At 52.8% G+C, this 13059-nt stretch overlaps 1 long non-coding RNA gene across 4 annotated transcripts in view; it reads right to left on the bottom strand.

The window, feature by feature from the left end:
- Positions 1–13059, bottom strand: part of LOC144340671 (uncharacterized) — a 44882-nt gene that overhangs the window by 18563 nt on the left and 13260 nt on the right. For 2 of the 4 annotated variants that reach the window (XR_013416918.1, XR_013416916.1), the window contains exon 2: positions 6851–6991. The exons of the other annotated variants lie outside the window; for them this stretch is intronic. This is a non-coding gene — a long non-coding RNA (uncharacterized LOC144340671). The remainder of the gene's footprint in view (positions 1–6850; positions 6992–13059) is intronic. 4 annotated transcript variants of the gene reach the window in all.

Below are 13059 nucleotides of genomic sequence, written 5' to 3'. Positions count from 1 at the left end.
GTGTGCTGTGTGTCTGTGTGTGTGTGCTGTGTCTGTGTCTGTGTGCTGTGTGTCTGTGTGTGTGTGCTGTGTGTCTGTGTGTGTGTGCTGTGTGTCTGTGTGTGTGCTGTGTGTCCCTGTGTGTGTGCTGTGTGTCTGTATGTGTGCTGTGTGTCTGTGTGTGTGCTGTATGTCTCTGTGTGTGTGCTGTGTGTCTGTGTGTGTGCTGTGTGTCTCTGTGTGTGTGCTGTGTGTCTGTGTGTGTGCTGTGTGTCTGTGTGTGGTGTGTCTGTGTGTGTGCTGTGTCTGTGTGTGTGCTGTGTGTCTGTGTGTGTGCTGTGTCTGTGTGTGTGTGCTGTGTCTGTGTGTGTGCTGTGTGTGTGTGTGTGTGCTGTGTGTCTGTGTGTGTGTGCTGTGTGTCTGTGTGTGTGTGTGGTGTGTCTGTGTGTGTGTGCTGTGTGTCTGTGTGTGTGTGCTGTGTCTCTGTGTGTGTGTGCTGTGTGTCTGTGTGTGTGTGCTGTGTCTGTGTGTGTGTGCTGTGTGTCTGTGTGTGTGCTGTGTGTCTGTGTGTGTGCTGTGTCTGTGTGTGTGCTGTGTGTCTGTGTGTGTGCTGTGTCTGTGTGTGTGTGCTGTGTCTGTGTGTGTGTGCTGTGTGTCTGTGTGTGTGTGCTGTGTCTGTGTGTGTGCTGTGTGTCTGTGTGTGTGTGCTGTGTGTCTGTGTGTGTGTGCTGTGTCTGTGTGTGTGTGCTGTGTGTCTGTGTGTGTGTGCTGTGTGTCTGTGTGTGTGTGCTGTGTCTGTGTCTGTGTGCTGTGTGTCTGTGTGTGTGTGCTGTGTCTGTGTGTGTGTGCTGTGTGTCTGTGTGTGTGCTGTGTGTCCCTGTGTGTGTGCTGTGTGTCTGTGTGTGTGCTGTGTGTCTGTGTGTGTGCTGTATGTCTCTGTGTGTGTGCTGTGTGTCTGTGTGTGTGCTGTGTGTCTCTGTGTGTGTGCTGTGTGTCTGTGTGTGTGCTGTGTGTCTGTGTGTGGTGTGTCTGTGTGTGTGCTGTGTCTCTGTGTGTGCTGTGTGTCTGTGTGTGTGCTGTGTCTGTGTGTGTGTGCTGTGTCTGTGTGTGTGCTGTGTGTCTGTGTGTGTGCTGTGTGTCTGTGTGTGTGTGCTGTGTGTCTGTGTGTGTGTGTGGTGTGTCTGTGTGTGTGTGCTGTGTGTGTGTGTGTGCTGTGTGTCTGTGTGTGTGTGCTGTGTGTCTGTGTGTGTGCTGTGTGTCTGTGTGTGTGTGCTGTGTCTCTGTGTGTGTGTGCTGTGTGTCTGTGTGTGTGTGCTGTGTGTCTGTGTGTGTGCTGTGTGTCTGTGTGTATGCTGTGTCTGTGTGTGTGCTGTGTGTCTGTGTGTGTGCTGTGTCTGTGTGTGTGTGCTGTGTCTGTGTGTGTGTGTGTCTGTGTGTGTGTGCTGTGTCTGTGTGTGTGTGTCTGTGTGTGTGTGGTGTGTCTGTGTGTGTGTGGTGTGTCTGTGTGTGTGCTGTGTGTCTGTGTGTGTGCTGTGTCTGTGTGTGTGCTGTGTGTCTGTGTGTGTGTGCTGTGTGTCTGTGTGTGTGTGCTGTGTCTGTGTGTGTGCTGTGTCTGTGTGTGTGGTGTGTCTGTGTGTGTGTGCTGTGTGTCTGTGTGTGTGCTGTGTCTGTGTGTGTGCTGTGTGTCTGTGTGTGTGCTGTGTCTGTGTGTGTGTGCTGTGTCTGTGTGTGTGCTGTGTCTCTGTGTGTTTGTGCTGTGTGTCTGTGTGTGTGCTGTGTCTGTGTGTGTGCTGTGTGTCTGTGTGTGTGCTGTGTCTGTGTGTGTGTGCTGTGTCTGTGTGTGTGCTGTGTGTCTGTGTGTGTGTGCTGTGTGTCTGTGTGTGTGTGTGGTGTGTCTGTGTGTGTGTGCTGTGTGTGTGTGTGTGCTGTGTGTCTGTGTGTGTGTGCTGTGTGTCTGTGTGTGTGCTGTGTGTCTGTGTGTGTGTGCTGTGTGTCTGTGTGTGTGCTGTGTGTCTGTGTGTGTGTGCTGTGTGTCTGTGTGTGTGCTGTGTGTCTGTGTGTGTGTGCTGTGTGTCTGTGTGTGTGCTGTGTGTCTGTGTGTGTGTGCTGTGTCTGTGTGTGTGCTGTGTGTCTGTGTGTGTGCTGTGTGTGTCTGTGTGTGTGTGCTGTGTCTGTGTGTGTGTGCTGTGTCTGTGTGTGTGCTGTGTGTCTGTGTGTGTGTGCTGTGTCTGTGTGTGTGCTGTGTGTGTCTGTGTGTGTGTGTCTGTGTGTGTGTGCTGTGTCTGTGTGTGTGCTGTGTGTCTGTGTGTGTGCTGTGTGTCTGTGTGTGTGTGCTGTGTCTGTGTGTGTGCTGTGTGTGTCTGTGTGTGTGTGTCTGTGTGTGTGTGCTGTGTGTGTCTGTGTGTGTGTGTCTGTGTGTGTGTGCTGTGTGTCTGTGTGTGTGCTGTGTGTGTGTGTGTGCTGTGTCTGTGTGTGTGCTGTGTGTGTCTGTGTGTGTGTCTGTGTGTGTGTGCTGTGTCTGTGTGTGTGCTGTGTGTGTCTGTGTGTGTGTGTCTGTGTGTGTGTGCTGTGTGTCTGTGTGTGTGTGCTGTGTCTGTGTGTGTGCTGTGTGTGTCTGTGTGTGTGTGTCTGTGTGTGTGTGCTGTGTGTGTCTGTGTGTGTGCTGTGTGTCTGTGTGTGCTGTGTGTCTCTGTGTGTGTGCTGTGTGTCTGTGTGTGGTGTGTGTCTGTGTGTGTGCTGTGTCTGTGTGTGTGCTGTGTGTCTGTGTGTGTGCTGTGTGTCTCTGTGTGTGTGCTGTGTGTCTCTGTGTGTGTGCTGTGTCTGTGTGTGTGCTGTGTGTCTCTGTGTGTGTGCTGTGTGTCTGTGTGTGGTGTGTGTCTGTGTGTGTGGCGTGTGTGCTGTGTCTGTGTGTGGTGTGTCTGTGTGTGTGGTGTGTCTGTGTGTCTGTGTGTGTGCTGTGTGTCTCTGTGTGTGTGCTGTGTCTGTGTGTGTGGTGTGTCTGTGTGTGTGGTGTGTCTGTGTGTGTGTCTCTGTGTAAATGGTATGTTTGTGTTTGTCTGTGGGGGGGATGTCTGTGTGTGTGTCTCTGTGTGTGTGTGCACACACACGTGTGCACAATTGAGGAAAGAGCTAAAAGCCTTCCAGAAAAATCCAGTAGGGGTTGGGGGTGGAAAGAGGCAGGCTTCGCCAAATACTAACAACCTGAAAATTAAAAGAAGCTGTGCCTCTGGCCATGACATCATCGCTCCCTTCACAAAGTGTCCAATGGGGCATTTCCTGGTCATAACAAAGGAATGGTGAAAAGTAGCTGCACATCACAGCAGAATTGCTTTCTCCTATTGTTTTCTCATAAATATGAGGTTCTGAGCTATAGGTGGGCATTTCCAAGCTAGCTTCAGAACTGCGCCTCCATTCCTACAGTAATTCTGCAAGGCAAGGGGTTCCGCATTCCTAACAAGGCCTAGAAATAAAGCCTTGGGACCAACTCAGAGTAAGTCACTTGGCCTTACACAAATTGGGGGAGGAGGACAGTTCCCTCCTTTTGCAGATCACACTGTCACAAATCAGCTTTTTCTTACAAATCAGCATCTCTGCTGCTTACTCATGTTCAGCTTGTGGCCAACTATGACACTCCAGGAATTGTTTTCCTCTGCAGTTTGGCCCAGGAGGGTCTGAGCTGTTAGTTTTTGTGCCAATTCGTAGTAGTATGGCCCGGAGGAGCCATCACAGTCAGCATTCTGAAGGAGTCTTTTAGAGAAAGCCGCACCTCCTTATGAACAGAGGCTAAAGAAAGTTCATTATCTTGGAGTCCAGGGTGAAAACAATTCAGTTTTTTAAAGATCCATAAAAGTTCCCCAAGACTTCCTAGACCCTGCCAGTCTGAGACACAAAAACAATAGAAATCCATATTTGCCTGGCTCTAAGCCACACCACTCCAGCTCCCCCACCCCTAGAACCCCACCCAGCTGTTCCAGATGTCCCCACAAGGGCTCTTGAGGTCTTCAGAGAGGACAGTAGTCAGAGGCTCAGACAGGCAGGGACCCCAATGATGACTGGTGACGTGAGCCTCAGTTTCCTTACCTGTAAACTGCAAAATGTAAAATCTGAAAAGCGGAGATAAATCTCACTTCATGGTGTTGTTCTAAGGACTAAATGATCCAATATATGTAAAAGACCTAAGCCAGTGCGAGGCATCTGGTAAATAGTCAATAAATGCTACCCACCACTACTATTAGCCACCCCCATTACAGCCTCCTCATCAATACCCGTAGCTGCTCCAGCTCTCCTCCCCTCCCCTGACGTGGGCATTCTCTCCATTCCTCAGATCCAGTCACCTCTCCCAAGGATCTCCTTGGTCTTCTCAGGCGCCTGGCCAGCCTGCCCCAGCAGACATGCCCGGGCATGCCTCCCTCACCCTCAGCCTCATGCTGGGCTGCTGCCACGCAGATGCAGACACCCAGGGACACACAGGCAGAAACATCCCACTAATAGTCTCTCTGCTCTCTGTCCCTGGCTGCCCCTCCCATGGGGCACACCCATCCCCAGGCTCCCAAGCTGGGGGACCAAGGCTCTGAAGAAACTAGCTGCTGGCAGGGATGGCGCTGTGAAACCACAAGGCTGCTTAAGAGTCGTTGTCACTGTCAGGGGGCCTGCAGGAGAAGTCAGTGGTGAAAGCCAAACACAAAACACCCAGGATGAAATCAGGCAAATTGGAGAAAGTAGCTGGGGGCACAAGGACACTTGGGTGGAAGACAGAGGAAAGATGCGGGTCACATAGCAGCTTCCCCTAATTCCTACACTCCTCCACCCCGCCTTGAAAATCTGGCATTGTCAACACAAAGCCAGAAAAACCCTGGAGGCAGCAATCTCAAACCTGAGACTTAATAAATGCCAACTCTGTCATTTACAGAATGACCTTTGACAAGTCTCTCTTCTTCTGAGGGAACCACAATTTCCTCTTTTTTTTTTTTTTGAGACCGAGTTTCACTCTTGTGGCCCAGGCTTGAGTACAATGGCATGATCTCGGCTCACAGCAACCTCCGCCTCCGGGGTTCAAGCAATTCTCCTGCCTCAGCCTTCCCGAGTAGCTGGGATTACAGACACGCGTTACCACGCCAGCTAATTTTGTATTTTTAGTAGAGACAGGGTTTCTCCATGTTGGTCAGGCTGTTCTCGAATTCCCGACCTCAGGTGATCTGCCTGCCTTGGCCTCCCAAAGTGCTGGGATTACAGGCGTGAGCCACCACACCTGGCCCACAATTTCCTCATTTTAAAACAAGGAGAGCAGCCCAAATGGCATGAACATCTGCAGGCAGGCCCTGGCCGCTGCCCTCACCTCAGCTGCACTCATTAATTCGCCTTCCCTGAGCGCCTGCTCTGTGCTGGGGGCCACTAGGCCTAGCAAGCAAAGGCCGAAGGCTGCTGGAGAAATCTGGTCTTACCATTCCCACGCAGGCATGTGGGCAGGCGGTGCGGGCTGGGTGTGCAGAGAATGCACTGAATTCATCTCCAGGGGCTGCCGCCTGAGCCTCTTGAAGGAACACAGGGAATTCAGGTAGAGAAGGCAGAGAGGACATTCCAGGAAGGGAAATGAAGGTGGGGAGGGAACGACAAGTGTGGGGTTTTTCAGGGTAGAATAAGTTGTGAAGCGAGGGGTAGCAGGTGTGAGGCTGGAGGATTACGGCCATGTGCTCTCTCAGGAGCCTGTGGGAGGTGGGGGTATCCCATCCAGGCCAGGAGCCGCAGGAAGCTGTCTGTGCCTAGGGTCAAGGTCACGCTGACTGCCTGAGCAGCAGGGGCCTGGTTGGGAGATCCCTGAAGAGGCAAGGGGCCAGCACAAGGTGGTGGCAGTGGGAACAAAGAGATGGAGAGGAGGGGAAATGGGGAGAAGCTGACTCTCCATAGAGAGTGCCACTGGCTCAGCCAGTTCAGGGATGCAAAAAAGACTCATTTTAAAGACCTGCTGTTCCCCTTCTTCCCACTACACTCAGCGGCTTCAACCTCTCACTCCCTTGAGTAAGACCAGCCTGTAATTAGCAAACCTCAGCAAACAAACCAGCAGTAAGTGTCCTCAGCCCACGCTGCAAGTTAGACTCATATGGGGAGCTTGGGAACTTTTTAAATACCAGTGCCCATGACCTTCCCCAGGCCCAGGGAATCAGAACCTCTAGGGATGGGGTACCAGACTGCTGCATTTTTTTCAAGCTTCCAGGTAATTCTAATGTGCAGCCAGGGTTGAGACCTACTGGGCAGGCATCTTTAGAATACCTTAAGCTGATGATCTTCTAGTGCCTAGTGAGGCGGGGATGCTCTCTCATCCAGGCCTTTGCTTCTGCTGTTCTCATTGCAGAGATCACTGTTGTCCCTTTCGCCCTGCCTGGGACAGTTTCCTACCTGCCTCAGGTCTCAGCTGAGGCAACATTTCCTCTGCAGAGGCACCCCCAAGCTCCCCAAATCTGGGTCATGGGCCACTCCTACACTGTTCTTGCCTGTTTACATATCTGTACCTCCCAACTTTTAGCTTTTCAGGGGTGGGGGGGATTTTAGCTTAGCTACCATTTATCTGACATGGAGTAGACACAATATACACACTTCTTGGGTGAGAAAATGAATGAATGAATCTTATTTACACTCTAATTTGCTTCTTCCTAGAATTGGAATTAATTCAAGTCCAAAATTTGAGTTCAAAAAGTTTTTTCCCTGTACCAGTAGAGTATTCGAAAAGAGGAGGGAAGGCCAGGCACGGTGGCTCATGCCTGTAATCCCAGCACTTTGGGAGGCCAAGGTTGGGTGGATCACCTGAGGTCAGGAGTTTGAGACCAGCTTGGTCAACATGGTGAAATCCCGTCTCTACTAAAAATACAAAAATTACCAGGCGTAGTGGCAGGCGCCTGTAATCCCAGCTACTCGGGAGGCTGAGGCAGGAGAATCACTTGAACGCGGGAGGCAGAGGTTGCAGTGAGCTGAGATCGCACCATTGCACTCCAGCCTGGGCCACCGAGTAAGACTCAGCCTAAAAAAAAAAAAAAAAAAAAAAAAAGGAGGGGAACAGGTGAGTGGAGGGGACAGGATACTCACAGCCAGGACAGCCACTCCAGCAGCAGGAAGCTCCCTCCTCCATCTGCCAGGCAGTGCCTTTGCCATGGCCTCTTGAACCCAAATGTCTCTCCCTTCCCCTGCTGACACTGGATCCAGCCACGGCTGTCACACCCACAAACAAGGCCTGGAGCTTCGGAAGAATGGAAGAGGTTTTTCCGGGGAAACATAGAGAAGGCCTTGCTGGGTCTGGGAGGAGGACTCACCCTCTCTAAGGAAATTCTTTATCTGCAACTTCCCTGAAGGTCCGAGGGACCCCCCGCCCCCAGAGGCCTTGCACAGGGGAGCACCTGCAGACATGGCCTGCACAGTCGCAGTCTCTGACCCTCAGCACCAGCTGGTGACTGGGGCCCTGCAGCTCCTGGGGCATCCAAGGTTCCAGTGCCACTGGGAGCTGCAGAATGTAAGGCCAAGAATCACAAATGGTGAGCTCAGCACCTGGCGGGGTGGAGGAGGGTGGGCAAGGAAGAAGCTGAATGTGTTCCAGACAAGGTTTTTAGGGAGCCCCTGCTGTTCACTGTCGGCCCCCCCCAGATGTACAGCAAACCACTGACAACCACCAGGTTCAAAATAAAAATCTACTCCCTCCTGGCCGGGCGCGGTGGCTCACGCCTGTAATCCCAGCACTTTGGGAGGCCGAGACGGGCGGATCACGAGGTCAGGAGATCGAGACCATCCTGGCTAGCACGGTGAAACCCCATCTCTACTAAAAAATACAAAAAACTAGCCGGGCGAGGTGGCGGGCGCCTGTAGTCCCAGCTACTCGGGAGGCTGAGGCAGGAGAATGGCACAAACCTGGGAGGCGGAGCTTGCAGTGAGCTGAGATCCAGCCACTGCACTCCAGCCTGGGCGACAGAGCGAGACTCCGTCTCAAAAAAAAAAAAAAAAAAAATCTACTCCCTCCTTCTTCTTCCCATCCCCTCCCCGACTCAAAGGCACCTTCTCTCTGTGACTTCCCCATTTCTATAAATAACCCTCTATCACCATTTCAGTCACTTTTGAATCCCGTCAGGCCCCGACTCTCACCCACTCATCCCCTGACCCCACCCAGTGTCCCTGTAGATGCGGCCTCCTCACCACCCCTCCATCTTTGCGCCCCCACGGTGGTCTTCTGCCTTAGTCCCGCTGCCCTTTGTTCCCCTGTGTTCCAATCCCTCAGGCCTCCGCCAGGACAGGCCCACCCATGGGACTCCCCTCATCAAAACCTTCATCGGACCCCACCCCTATGAAGAAAATACAGCCTCCCCTGAGTGGCATTAAGACTCCACACAGTGAACCAGGTGATGTGGCACACATCTGTAATCCCCGCTACTGGTGAGACTGAGGTGGGAGGATCGCCGCCTCCCAGGAGTTCAAGGCCAGCCTGGACAATGTGGTGAGACCTCATCTCTAATAAATAAATAAATAAGTAAATAAATAAAGGGGAATGGAAAACAAAAGACTCCACAAATGGACAACATGCCTCCCGGCCCTGACTCTTCCAAACAGCACTCCATAATCCGCCCTTTGCTCGGATCCCAAAATACCCCGTGCTTTGCTGCCAGGTATTTTCTCCATTTGGAAGAAATGTCACCCTTCCCAGAGTCAACATCCTGCTCATTCTTCAAGACCTCCTCCATGCAACCCTCCCTGACACCCCCACCAACAGCTGTGCCCCTCCTCCACTGCACTCCTTCGGGCCCAGCCTTTTTTGGCCCCTGGCCACAGTTTGGAGAGCAGTTTTGCCCCTTATTGGCTGTGTGATGGTGGGCGAGTCCCTTAGCCTCTCCAGGCCATGGCTTCTTCATCCTTCCCAGGGGTGCTGCGAGGACTGATCGGGACCACCTGCCGTGCAACGTCCTGCACGTCGTAAGTGCTCAATACACAGCAGTTGCTGCAAGTCATCTCTAGCCCTTCTTCAGGTGGCTCAGCTGTGAGCCTGCCTGCAGACGCACGTGAACAGACATCTCCCGAGATCTCTGCTCGCTGTCAGCTGTCCGCTGGCTGCATCTGGTAACCTTGCTCAGGGATCTTCTGAGCTACAGCCTGCCCTTCCTCAAAGTGAGCGTACCCTGATGCAGCGACTGCTTCCCCCATGGCCTGCCCTGCTCCCCGTGGCTCCTCAGGGAGCATGTCTAAGGCACATTCTCCTCCAGAGCCCAGCAGGGCTGAACCACTGCAGGGACATTTTGAGGCAAGATGGAGCACCCCCATACCAGCACTCGAGCTGCAAAGTGCTTCCTAGAGCTGGCAGCCTGTGATCTTCCATTGAACTTAATGGTAGAAGAAAAAAATCTCAGCACTTGGTTGATGCTAAATGGACCTATATGCACTAAATCAGTCTCACTCAGCTTTCTCACGCCTAATGTGCTCTCCCAGGGCCTCAGTTGTGCGTTAATTTGCAAAGATTTCCTGCTTCAAGGACAGTACTTTCCAGATGGGACCGGAAGACAGACCCTGATAAGGCCTTATGCAGATGACTGGGCAGATTTTGGGCTAACCACACTTCAGGGCCAGAGTGTAGAGGGAGGGGGCCACTGCCTGGAAGAACTCAGCAGGGAGAGGAGCTCAATTCTGAGCGGGCTCCAGGAACACAGCCAGGGAAAGGCAGCCATCCAACCCAAGGCCAGTCTGTATTGTCCTCAGCAGAGAAAATAGCCCATTCTCTGTGTCCTCTGTGACTACACCAAACGCAGACCGTGAGCCCAAATGAACATGGCACCAGAAAAGCACAAAGCCACACGGTTTTATTGTTATTCCTGTGTCTGCATCATTCATGCCACGCCACTGGGAACTGATGGAGGACATGGGATATTCTGCCATCCGGCAGGGGACAGGTGCTTCAAAGCCTGTAAAATCCCAAATGTGACATTCTTTAAAGTCCTGCCTGGCCAGGTGCAGTGGCTCATGCCTGTAATGCCAGCACTTTGGGAGGCCGAGGCAGGAGGATCACGAGGTCAGGAGATCAAGACCATCCTGGCTAACACGGTGAAACCCCATCTCTACTAAAAATAATAATAATAAATTAGCCGGGTGTGGTGGCTGGCACCTGTTGTCCCAGCTACTTGGGAGGCTGAGGCAGGAGAATGACTTGAACCTGGGAGGCGGAGCTTGCAGTGAGCCGAGATCGCACCACTGCACTCCAGCCTGGGCGACAGACCGAGACTCCGTCTCAAAAAAAAAAAAAAGTCATGCCTCTAATGCCCTCAGGAATGCACTTTTACTCCCCAGGTGAACCTATCAAAGGGGTATTTGTCAATAGGAGACGTTTTCTTCCCACCCCTAGGGAGTCCGCAGTTGGTGGCTGCCATGACTGGGAACCAACCTGCATGGTCAATGGGCAGGGCCAGGCTGGGCCCCGGGCTGCTCTGCGGAAATGCACCCTGCGGGTCTCAGCCACCCTCCCATTCACCTACAGCCTGGCCAGGGAAAGGCATCTGACCCACACACTCTCACTTCCTCTTTCCAAGAACTGAAATAAGGCACCAACTTAACACATTGTACTTGGAGAGATTCTTGTACCCCTTTCAACTCCTGGACATCGTTCTTTCCTGAGTACTTTTCTTCCCTTTTCTGCAGCACTCCCTCTTTCCTCGCCACACAGCTTTCTGGTTCTTGCTTGCTCTCTCTGCTCTCTTCTCCCTTTGAGCTCTCATACCCAGGTTCTTAGAGGGTCCGTTCCTTCTGGGCTTTCTTTCTCCTCCCACCTCTCATGCCTCCGTCCTCCTTTCTTCCTAAGTCCGGAGCCTAGAGTCCCCTCCACCTCTTTCCCAGGCCCTGCTCCCTTCTGTCTCAAACTCCTCCTTCTCCTCAATTCAGAAGAAAGCTGGCCAGAGAGATCTCCTGTCTCCTCCCCCTTCACCTCCCCTCCTCTCCCTGCAGGCACACAAAAGGGGACAGAGGCACCAGATGGCCCGGTGCTAAAAGAGGGGCTCAGGGAGGCTGCCGCCCACAGAGGCCCCTGCTGGGCCTTCGAGCTAGTCCAAGCTGCTGCCGGGCCCAGCCGCCCAGCTGGCAGAGGAGCAGGGCAAAGGGCCAGCCTCCCCAGCACGAGGCCAGCTCCCCCTTCCCGGGCTGCCCTGGGGCCAGCCTGGAGAGGGGGCACGCTTGCCAGCTGAAAAGCAGAGGGTGTCACCATGTGTCCAAGCCTCAAGCGCCAGGGGCAAGGGTCCGATGGCCTGTGGGGACACTGGGCTTGCCCAGGAAGGAGAGGAGTGGCTGGCAGTCTGCTCTTTCTATGGAACAGGCTGTGCCAAGGAGGGGGCCTCAGCAATGGGTGAGCAGACCACAGGCGAGCCAACAATCCCCCAGTCCCCTCACAAAAAAGATTTAATGACGCATTGGTTAATGTTAACAGCTACCATTCATTCAGTGGTTAGCTGGGCCAGGCATTATGCTAAGTCATTTCCTATAACATCCCTAATCCTTCAAGAGTTCTGCAGGGTAAACATTTTGATCCCTATTGTACAGACAAGAAAACTGAGGCTAAGAGAGGTTAAATGACTTCCCCAGGCATTATAGCTGGAAAATCAGTTAACACAGTTTATTCCAGGGTTCAAGCGATCCCCTCACCTTAGCCCCACAAGTAGTTAGGCCTATAGACATGCACCACCCTGCCCATAGTGAGATGGATTCTCACTATGTTGCCCAGGCTGAGCTCAAATGATCCCCACACCACAACCACCACCTTGGCCTCCCAAAATGCTGGCATTACAGATATGAGTCACTGTGCCCGGCCTAGTCAACACAGTTTAAAGTATCTTTTCCCGTTAAGATTCTGTAAGTCCTGCTAAGGTGGTGTTGCAAAGGCAGGCACCTAACAATGCCCCCACTAAGGCCTTCAATAAAGCCACAGGCAGGCCACGCGCAGTGGCTCATACCTGTAATCCGAGCACTTTGAGAGCCAAGGCAGGCAAATCACTTGAGATCAGGTGTTTGAGACCAGCCTGGCCAACATGGTGAAATCCTGTCTCTACTAAAAATACAAAAAAAAATTAACTGGGCGTGGTGGTGCATGCCTGTAATCCCAGCTATGCAGGAGGCTAAGGAAGGAGAATTGCTTGATCCTGGGAGGCAGAGGTTGCAGTGAGCCACGATTCTGCCACTGCACTCCAGCCTGGGCAACAGAGCGAGACTCCGTCTCAAAAAAAAAAAAAAAAAGCCACAGGCAGAAGTTTCCAATTCAGTTCTCCATTTCACATGCCTGTGTGGCATTTTTAAACATCAAACTCCCAAGTCCCCTTCTCTGGAGGTTCTGATGCACCCCAGCCTCTCCGGAGACGCTTGTGCAGGAACAGGAGCTGTGAAGCAGGGCAGACTCGAGTTCCCAGTACCAGTCACATAACATGGGAAAAGCTACTTCCATCCCTTGGAGCCTTAGTTTCCTACTATTAAAAAAAAATGCAGATGATAATGTTTGCTTTACCCATGTGTCATGAGGAGTGTAGGCTGCTTGGCACAGGGCCAGGCACTCCATCGGTGCTCTGCTGACATCAGCTCCCCTTTCCCGCCCTTCAGAAACCTGAGGCTGCAGCAGCCACACTTCAGAGAGCTAAAGAGAAAGGGGCATAGCCCATAAATACTACCCCAGTTATGCTGACCTTTGGTTCTGGCCTTCATCGAAGTCCATGCACCCTGCCCCAGGGTCAGGCAGCTCCCGCAGGGCTGCAGGACCACAAGCCAGCGTAGGATGGGGGATTTCCAGGGGCGGGAACTCTGCTTTCAGAACTTCCATGGAAAGGCCTCCAAACTGACCGGCTCCACCTGCAAAAGGTCACTATCCAGGCTGGCTGAGAGTCTCTGGAAACCTATCAGTCCATCAAACTGTTCCCCAGCCTTCCTTCCATCAACTGCCAGAGCCCGTATTTCCAGAGCCACCTCTACCAGCTGCCCCTCTGAACGCAGCAGGCCTGCCCCCAGGTTCGCACCCTCCTGCCTGGCAGCTGCCATGAGCCCCTCAGGCTATTCTCTCCTGCCAGCCCCAGGCATTTCCCAACCCTCACCTAA

The sequence above is a fragment of the Macaca mulatta genome, chromosome 1, assembly GCF_049350105.2.
Source record: "Macaca mulatta isolate MMU2019108-1 chromosome 1, T2T-MMU8v2.0, whole genome shotgun sequence".
Classification (NCBI taxonomy): domain Eukaryota; kingdom Metazoa; phylum Chordata; class Mammalia; order Primates; family Cercopithecidae; genus Macaca; species Macaca mulatta.
This window is presented reverse-complemented; position numbering and strand designations above follow the sequence as displayed.